Source organism: Salvelinus namaycush, unplaced genomic scaffold (assembly GCF_016432855.1).
Source record: "Salvelinus namaycush isolate Seneca unplaced genomic scaffold, SaNama_1.0 Scaffold239, whole genome shotgun sequence".
NCBI classification, from domain to species: domain Eukaryota; kingdom Metazoa; phylum Chordata; class Actinopteri; order Salmoniformes; family Salmonidae; genus Salvelinus; species Salvelinus namaycush.
In genome coordinates, this window is record NW_024059219.1 from 183,412 (window position 1) to 193,317 (window position 9,906).

Consider the following 9,906-nt stretch of genomic DNA (forward strand, 5'->3'; position numbering starts at 1 on the left):
GACTACTGTAGACCCTGCTGACTACTGTAGACCCTGCTGTAGACCCTGCTGACTACTGTAGACCCTGCTGACTACTGTAGACCCTGCTGACTACTGTAGACCCTGCTGACTACTGTAGACCCTGCTGACTACTGTAGACCCTGCTGGCTACTGTAGACCCTGCTGACTACTGTAGACCCTACTGTAGACCCTGCTGACTACTGTAGACCCTACTGTAGACCCTGCTGGCTACTGTAGACCCTGCTGACTACTGTAGACCCTGCTGACTACTGTAGACCCTGCTGACTACTGTAGACCCTGCTGGCTACTGTAGACCCTGCTGACTACTGTAGACCCTACTGTAGACCCTGCTGGCTACTGTAGACCCTGCTGACTACTGTAGACCCTGCTGTAGACCCTGCTGACTACTGTAGACCCTGCTGACTACTGTAGACCCTGCTGTAGACCCTGCTGACTACTGTAGACCCTGCTGACTACTGTAGACCCTGCTGGCTACTGTAGACCCTGCTGACTACTGTAGACCCTGCTGACTACTGTAGACCCTGCTGTAGACCCTGCTGGCTACTGTAGACCCTGCTGACTACTGTAGACCCTGCTGTAGACCCTGCTGGCTACTGTAGACCCTGCTGACTACTGTAGACCCTGCTGACTACTGTAGACCCTGCTGGCTACTGTAGACCCTGCTGACTACTGTAGACCCTGCTGTAGACCCTGCTGACTACTGTAGACCCTGCTGACTACTGTAGACCCTGCTGACTACTGTAGACCCTGCTGACTACTGTAGACCCTGCTGTAGACCCTGCTGACTACTGTAGACCCTGCTGACTACTGTAGACCCTGCTGGCTACTGTAGACCCTGCTGACTACTGTAGACCCTGCTGGCTACTGTAGACCCTGCTGGCTACTGTAGACCCTGCTGACTACTGTAGACCCTGCTGACTACTGTAGACCCTGCTGACTACTGTAGACCCTGCTGACTACTGTAGACCCTGCTGGCTACTGTAGACCCTGCTGACTACTGTAGACCCTGCTGGCTACTGTAGACCCTGCTGACTACTGTAGACCCTGCTGACTACTGTAGACCCTGCTGACTACTGTAGACCCTGCTGACTACTGTAGACCCTGCTGGCTACTGTAGACCCTGCTGACTACTGTAGACCCTGCTGACTACTGTAGACCCTGCTGACTACTGTAGACCCTGCTGACTACTGTAGACCCTGCTGACTACTGTAGACCCTGCTGACTACTGTAGACCCTGCTGTAGACCCTGCTGACTACTGTAGACCCTGCTGACTACTGTAGACCCTGCTGGCTACTGTAGACCCTGCTGACTACTGTAGACCCTGCTGACTACTGTAGACCCTGCTGACTACTGTAGACCCTGCTGACTACTGTAGACCCTGCTGTAGACCCTGCTGACTACTGTAGACCCTGCTGGCTACTGTAGACCCTGCTGGCTACTGTAGACCCTGCTGACTACTGTAGACCCTGCTGACTACTGTAGACCCTGCTGGCTACTGTAGACCCTGCTGGCTACTGTAGACCCTGCTGACTACTGTAGACCCTGCTGACTACTGTAGACCCTGCTGTAGACCCTGCTGACTACTGTAGACCCTGCTGGCTACTGTAGACACTGCTGGCTACTGTAGACCCTGCTGACTACTGTAGACCCTGCTGACTACTGTAGACCCTGCTGACTACTGTAGACCCTGCTGTAGACCCTGCTGACTACTGTAGACCCTGCTGACTACTGTAGACCCTGCTGACTACTGTAGACCCTGCTGACTACTGTAGACCCTGCTGGCTACTGTAGACCCTGCTGACTACTGTAGACCCTGCTGACTACTGTAGACCCTGCTGACTACTGTAGACCCTGCTGTAGACCCTGCTGACTACTGTAGACCCTGCTGACTACTGTAGACCCTGCTGACTACTGTAGACCCTGCTGACTACTGTAGACCCTGCTGTAGACCCTGCTGACTACTGTAGACCCTGCTGACTACTGTAGACCCTGCTGACTACTGTAGACCCTGCTGACTACTGTAGACCCTGCTGTAGACCCTGCTGACTACTGTAGACCCTGCTGACTACTGTAGACCCTGCTGACTACTGTAGACCCTGCTGTAGACCCTGCTGACTACTGTAGACCCTGCTGGCTACTGTAGACACTGCTGGCTACTGTAGACCCTGCTGGCTACTGTAGACCCTGCTGACTACTGTAGACCCTGCTGACTACTGTAGACCCTGCTGACTACTGTAGACACTGCTGACTACTGTAGACCCTGCTGTAGACCCTGCTGACTACTGTAGACCCTGCTGTAGACCCTGCTGACTACTGTAGACCCTGCTGGCTACTGTAGACCCTGCTGACTACTGTAGACCCTGCTGACTACTGTAGACCCTGCTGACTACTGTAGACCCTGCTGGCTACTGTAGACCCTGCTGTAGACCCTGCTGACTACTGTAGACCCTGCTGACTACTGTAGACCCTGCTGTAGACCCTGCTGACTACTGTAGACCCTGCTGACTACTGTAGACCCTGCTGACTACTGTAGACCCTGCTGTAGACCCTGCTGTAGACCCTGCTGACTACTGTAGACCCTGCTGACTACTGTAGACTCTGCTGTAGACCCTGCTGTAGACCCTGCTGACTACTGTAGACCCTGCTGACTACTGTAGACCCTGCTGACTACTGTAGACCCTGCTGACTACTGTAGACCCTGCTGTAGACCCTGCTGACTACTGTAGACCCTGCTGACTACTGTAGACCCTGCTGTAGACCCTGCTGTAGACCCTGCTGGCTACTGTAGACCCTGCTGACTACTGTAGACCCTGCTGTAGACCCTGCTGACTACTGTAGACCCTGCTGACTACTGTAGACCCTGCTGACTACTGTAGACCCTGCTGACTACTGTAGACCCTGCTGACTACTGTAGACCCTGCTGACTACTGTAGACCCTGCTGACTACTGTAGACCCTGCTGTAGACCCTGCTGACTACTGTAGACCCTGCTGACTACTGTAGACCCTGCTGACTACTGTAGACCATGCTGACTACTGTAGACCCTGCTGACTACTGTAGACCCTGCTGGCTACTGTAGACCCTGCTGGCTACTGTAGACCCTGCTGGCTACTGTAGACCCTGCTGGCTACTGTAGACCCTGCTGTAGACCCTGCTGACTACTGTAGACCCTGCTGACTACTGTAGACCCTGCTGACTACTGTAGACCCTGCTGGCTACTGTAGACCCTGCTGTAGACCCTGCTGACTACTGTAGACCCTGCTGACTACTGTAGACCCTGCTGACTACTGTAGACCCTGCTGGCTACTGTAGACCCTGCTGGCTACTGTAGACCCTGCTGACTACTGTAGACCCTGCTGTAGACCCTGCTGGCTACTGTAGACCCTGCTGTAGACCCTGCTGTAGACCCTGCTGGCTACTGTAGACCCTGCTGTAGACCCTGCTGGCTACTGTAGACCCTGCCGTAGACCCTGCTGACTACTGTAGACCCTACTGTAGACCCTGCTGACTACTGTAGACCCTGCTGTAGACCCTGCTGGCTACTGTAGACCCTGCTGACTACTGTAGACCCTGCTGACTACTGTAGACCCTGCTGACTACTGTAGACCCTGCTGACTACTGTAGACCCTGCTGACTACTGTAGACCCTGCTGGCTACTGTAGACCCTGCTGACTACTGTAGACCCTGCTGACTACTGTAGACCCTGCTGACTACTGTAGACCCTGCTGGCTGCTGTAGACCCTGCTGACTACTGTAGACCCTGCTGACTACTGTAGACCCTGCTGACTACTGTAGACCCTGCTGTAGACCCTGCTGACTACTGTAGACCCTGCTGACTACTGTAGACCCTGCTGACTACTGTAGACCCTGCTGTAGACCCTGCTGACTACTGTAGACCCTGCTGACTACTGTAGACCCTGCTGTAGACCCTGCTGTAGACCCTGCTGTAGACCCTGCTGTAGACCCTGCTGACTACTGTAGACCCTGCTGACTACTGTAGACCCTGCTGACTACTGTAGACCCTGCTGGCTACTGTAGACCCTGCTGTAGACCCTGCTGACTACTGTAGACCCTGCTGACTACTGTAGACCCTGCTGACTACTGTAGACCCTGCTGGCTACTGTAGACCCTGCTGACTACTGTAGACCCTGCTGACTACTGTAGACCCTGCTGACTACTGTAGACCCTGCTGACTACTGTAGACCCTGCTGGCTGCAATAGCTGACGATCTGCAGGGAACACTTCTCACAGTCTGGATCAATAACCGGTAGTGACATTTGTCCAGAGTGGTGTGTCTGGTCCGTCTGGTCCGTCTGGTCTGTCTGGTCTGTCTGGTCTGTCTGGTCCGTCTGGTCCGTCTGGTCTGTCTGTCTGGTCTGTCTGGTCTGTCTGGTCCGTCTGGTCCGTCTGGTCCGTCTGGTCCGTCTGGTCCGTCTGGTCCGTCTGGTCCGTCTGGTCTGTCTGGTCTGTCTGGTCTGTCGTGTCTGTCGTGTCTGTCGTGTCTGTCTGGTCTGTCTTGTCTGTCTGGTCTGTCTGGTCTGTCTTGTCTGTCTGGTCTGTCTGGTACTGTCTGGTCTGTCTTGTCTGTCAGGTCCGTCTGGTCCGTCAGGTCCGTCTAGTCTGTCTGGTCTGGTCTGTCTCGTCTGTCTGCCTGGTCTGTCTGTCATGTCCGTCTGGTCTGTCAGGTCTGTCTGGTCTGTCTGGTCTGTCAGGTCTGTCTGGTCTGTCTGGTCCGTCTGGTCCGTCTGGTCCGTCTGGTCCGTCTGGTCCGTCTGGTCCGTCTGGTCCGTCTGGTCCGTCTGGTCCGTCTGGTCTGTCGTGTCTGTCGTGTCTGTCGTGTCTGTCTTGTCTGTCTGGTCTGTCTGGTCTGTCTGGTCTGTCTTGTCTGTCTTGTCTGTCTGGTCTGTCTGGTACTGTCTGGTCTGTCTTGTCTGTCAGGTCCGTCTGGTCCGTCAGGTCCGTCTAGTCTGTCTGGTCTGGTCTGTCTCGTCTGTCTGCCTGGTCTGTCTGTCATGTCCGTCTGGTCTGTCAGGTCTGTCTGGTCTGTCTGGTCTGTCAGGTCTGTCTGGTCCGTCTGGTCCGTCTGGTCCGTCTGGTCCGTCTGGTCCGTCTGGTCCGTCTGGTCCGTCTGGTCCGTCAGGTCTGTCAGGTCTGTCTGGTCCGTCTGGTCTGTCTTGGGCTGCATGGAGCTGATTTAAACTGCAGTCCAGATGGCACTCTAGTCCCATAGGGCTCTGGTCTAAAGCAGTGCACTATAAAGGGCTCTGGTCTAAAGCAGTGCACTATAACGGGATCTGGTCTAAAGCAGTGCACTATAAAGGGCTCTGGTCTAAAGTAGTGCACTATAAAGGGCTCTGGTCTAAAGTAGTGCACTATAAAGGGCTCTGGTCTAAAGTAGTGCACTATAAAGGGCTCTGGTCTAAAGTAGTGCACTATAAAGGGATCTGGTCTAAAGCAGTGCACTATAAAGGGCTCTGGTCTAAAGTAGTGCACTATAAAGGGCTCTGGTCTAAAGTAGTGCACTATAAAGGGATCTGGTCTAAAGCAGTGCACTATAAAGGGCTCTGGTCTAAAGTAGTGCACTATAAAGGGCTCTGGTCTAAAGTAGTGCACTATAAAGGGAATAGGGTGCCATATAGGATGTTTTAAAATGGTTAGATAAGGGCTGGTTGTGTATGTCTGCTCGACTGAGAGAGTGAATTAGTTGAAGTCGTTGTCTGAGGAAAGTTATTGCGAGGTAAAGTAGACTATACTTCTTGTGATAACGATAGTGATCTGTAATGATTGCCCTAGCAGCAATACAATGCACTATACTATTATACTAGACCCATACTTAATACTGTACACACACACACACACATCTGTGACCCGTTTCAGGAAACTAGGCGTATGTCGCAAGTCACGACTTCACAGGAGAGCTTTTTGAACTTACATTTTTATTTTTTATCAAACAGCGTTTTTTTTGGGCAGAAATGGCTTCTCGAACATGTCAACTTTCATCTACAGCACAGTTACAGTCACCAACACTCTGGATAACATAGCAGCCTAACCAGCTCTGCTAGGGCCAGTAACGTTCAGTGAGCTGCTAGGGCGAGTACTGTTCAGTGAGCTGCTAGGGCCAGTAACGTTCAGTGAGCTGCTAGGGCCAGTAACATTCAGTGAGCTGCTAGGGCCAGTAACGTTCAGTGAGCTGCTAGGGCGAGTACTGTTCAGTGAGCTGCTAGGGCCAGTAACGTTCAGTGAGCTGCTAGGGCCAGTAACATTCAGTGAGCTGCTAGGGCCAGTAACGTTCAGTGAGCTGCTAGGGCGAGTACTGTTCAGTGAGCTGCTAGGGCCAGTAACGTTCAGTGAGCTGCTAGGGCCAGTAACGTTCAGTGAGCTGCTAGGGCCAGTAACATTCAGTGAGCTGCTAGGGCCAGTAACATTCAGTGAGCTGCTAGGGCCAGTAACGTTCAGTGAGCTGCTAGGGCCAGTAACGTTCAGTGAGCTGCTAGGGCCAGTAACGTTCAGTGAGCTGTTCTCTCTCTCTTAGATGTCTGGAAGTAGCTGGCAAGTCAGTGGATCAACCCTTAAAGAGATGGGTGGGGCTTAAGAGGGTGTGAACAATGCTGAATGGCTGTAGACAAAGACGGGCTCTCCAATAGTAGAAGAGCTCTTTACAAAAAAAAAGCTGTCGTCATGGCAAACTGTGGCTACTTTAAAGAATCTCAAATATAAAATATAGTTTCATGTGTTCAACACTTTTTTGGTTACTACTTGATTCCAGATGTGTTATTTCATAGTGTTGATGTCTTCACTATTATTCTACAATGTAGAAAATAGTAAAATAAAATAAAAACCCTTGAATGACTAGGTGTCCTAAACTAGTGTATGTCTATGGAAGGGGGTACAGTATATGTACACACACACAGATACAGTTGAAGTCGTAAGTTCACATACACCTAGGTTGGAGTCATTAAAACTCATTTTTCAACCACTCCACAAATGTCTTGTTAACAAACTATAGTTTTGGCAAGTCGGTTAGGACATCTACTTTGTGCATGACACAAGTCATTTTTCCAACAATTGTTTACAGACAGATTATTTCACTTAAAATTCACTGTATCACAATTCCTGTGGGTCAGAAGTTTACATACACTAAGTTGACTGTGTCTTTAAACTGCTTGGAAAATTCCAGAAAATGATGTCATGGCTTTACAAGCTTCTGATAGGCTAATTGACATCATTTGAGTCAATTGGAGGTGTACCTGTGGATGTATTTCAAGGCCTACCTTCAAACTCAGTGCCTCTTTGCTTGACATCATGGGAAAATCAAAAGAAATCAGCCAAGACCTCAGAAAAACATGTGTAGACCTCCACAAGTCTGGTTCATCCTTGGGAGCAATTTCCAAACGCCTGAAGGTACCACGTTCATCTGTACAAACAATAGTATGCAAGTATAAACACCATGGGACCACGCAGCCGTCATACCGCTCAGGAAATTCTGTCTCCTGGAGATGAACGTACTTTGGTGTGAAAAGTGCAAATCAATCCCAGAACAACAGCAAAGGACCATGTGAAGATGCTGGAGGAAACGGGTACAAAGTAGCTATATCCACAGTAAAAACGAGTCCTATATCGACATAATCGCTCAGCAAGTAAGAAGCCACTTCTCCAAAACCGCCATAAAAAAGCCAGACTACGGTTTGCAACTGCACATGGGGACAAAGATCGTACTTTTTGGAGAAATGTCCTCTGGTCTAATGATACAAAAATAGAACTGTTTGGCCATAATGACCATTGCTCTGTTTGTAGGAAAAAGGGGGATGCTTGCAAGCCGAAGAACACCATCCCAACCATGAAGCACGGGGGTGGCAGCATCATGTTGTGGGGGTGCTTTGCTGCAGGAGGGAATGGTGCACTTCACAAAATAGATGGCATCATGAGGTAGGAAAATTTGGTGGATATTTTGAAATAAGTCACATCACAAGATCAGACAGGAAGTTAAAGCTTGGTCACAAATGGGTCTTCCAAATGGACAATGACCCCAAGCATACTTCCAAAGTTGTGGCAAAATGGCTTAAGGACAACAAAGTCAAGGTATTGGAGTGGCCATCACAAAGCCCTGACCTCAATCCTATAGAAAATTTGTGGGCAGAACTGAAAAAGCGTGTGCGAGCAAGGAGGCCTACAAACCCGACTCAGTTACACCAGCTCTGTCAGGAGGAATGGGACAAAATTCACCCAACTTATTGTGGGAAGCTTGTGGAAGGCTACCCGAAACGTTTGACCCAAGTTAAACAATTTTAAAGGCAACGCTACCAAATACTAATTTAGTGTATGTAAACTTCTGACCCACTGGGAATGTGATGAAAGAAATAAAAGCTGAATTAAATCATTCTCTCTACTATTATTTTGACATTTCACATTCTTAAAATAAAGTAGTGATCCTAACTGACTTAAGACAGGGAATTTTTACTAGGATTAAATGTCAGGAATTGTGAAAAACTGAGTTGAAATGTATTTGGCTAAGGTGTATGTAAACTTCTGACTTCAACTGTATACAAACGCATACACACACACACACACACACACACACACACACACACACACACACACACACACACACACACACACACACACACACACACACACACACACACACACACACACACACACACACACACATACATACACACTCACCCACACTCTAACAGTTTAGGCTCTTCGTTAGTGGGCGAGTCTTCAGTCTTCTTCAGGCGTGTGGAACCAGGAATTGGGCGTGTCTGTCCACTGGCTTCTAGCCCTGCCCCTGGCCCAGGACCTGCCCCTGAACTGGTCTGAGGGAAGGTGTAGACCCGGGAGGAGTCAGCTGATACACAGTACCGGGCTCCCCGCGCCAGGGGACTGCCACTGTGGTGGGACCCACTGGACCCAGAGAAAAAGGGTTGAAGGTCAAACGGGTGTAGAAGTGTTGGTGAGAAAAGGGAACCGCTGGCCGGATCGACAGCAACAACAGAACAACAGGACACCCAATGGCCAACCAGTCTGGTCACATGATCACCTTGTAACTTTTTGTATCATATATAACGTATAAAGAACAGAAAAAGGACACATCTCTACAGGTTAACAGACAGCTGAATGAGGACACATCTCTGTAGGTTTGGATTAGTCAAACCCAGCCCCAGCCCCTGACCCAGACCCAGCCCCTGACCCTGACCCAGCCCCTGACCCAGCCCCTGACCCTGACCAGCCCCTGACCCAGCCCCTGACCCTGACCCTGCCCCTGACCCAGCCCCTGACCCTGACCCAGCCCCTGACCCAGCCCCTGACCCAGCCCCTGACCCAGCCCCAGCCACAGCCCCTGACCCAGCCCCTGACCCTGACCCAGCCCCTGACCCTGACCCAGCCCCTGACCCTGACCCAGCCCCTGACCCGGCCCCTGACCCTGACCCTGACCCAGCCCCTGACCCAGCCCCTGACCCGGACCAGCCCCTGACCCAGCCCCAGCCCCAGCCCCTGACCCAGCCCCAGCCCCTGACCCGGCTCCTGACCCTGACCCAGCCCCTGACCCAGCCCCAGCCCCTGACCCAGCCCCAGCCCCTGACCCGGCCCCTGACCCTGACCCAGCCCCTTACCCAGCCCCAGCCCCTGACCCAGCCCCTGACCCTGACCCAGCCCCTGACCCAGCCCCTGACCCTGACCCAGCCCCAGCCCCTGACCCGGCCCCTGACCCTGACCCAGCCCCTTACCCAGCCCCAGCCCCTGACCCGGCTCCTGACCCTGACCCAGCCCCTGACCCAGCCCCAGCCCCTGACCCAGCCCCAGCCCCTGACCCGGCCCCTGACCCTGACCCAGCCCCTTACCCAGCCCCAGCCCCTGACCCAGCCCCTGACCCTGACCCAG

The 9,906-nt window shown here is 52.0% G+C and overlaps 1 protein-coding gene across 1 annotated transcript in view; it reads right to left on the bottom strand.

The window, feature by feature from the left end:
- Positions 1-9,906, bottom strand: part of LOC120038776 (signal-induced proliferation-associated 1-like protein 2) — a gene marked incomplete at its 5' end in the record, with an annotated part of 116,966 nt that overhangs the window by 28,559 nt on the left and 78,501 nt on the right. The gene's annotated exons all lie outside the window — the stretch shown is intronic.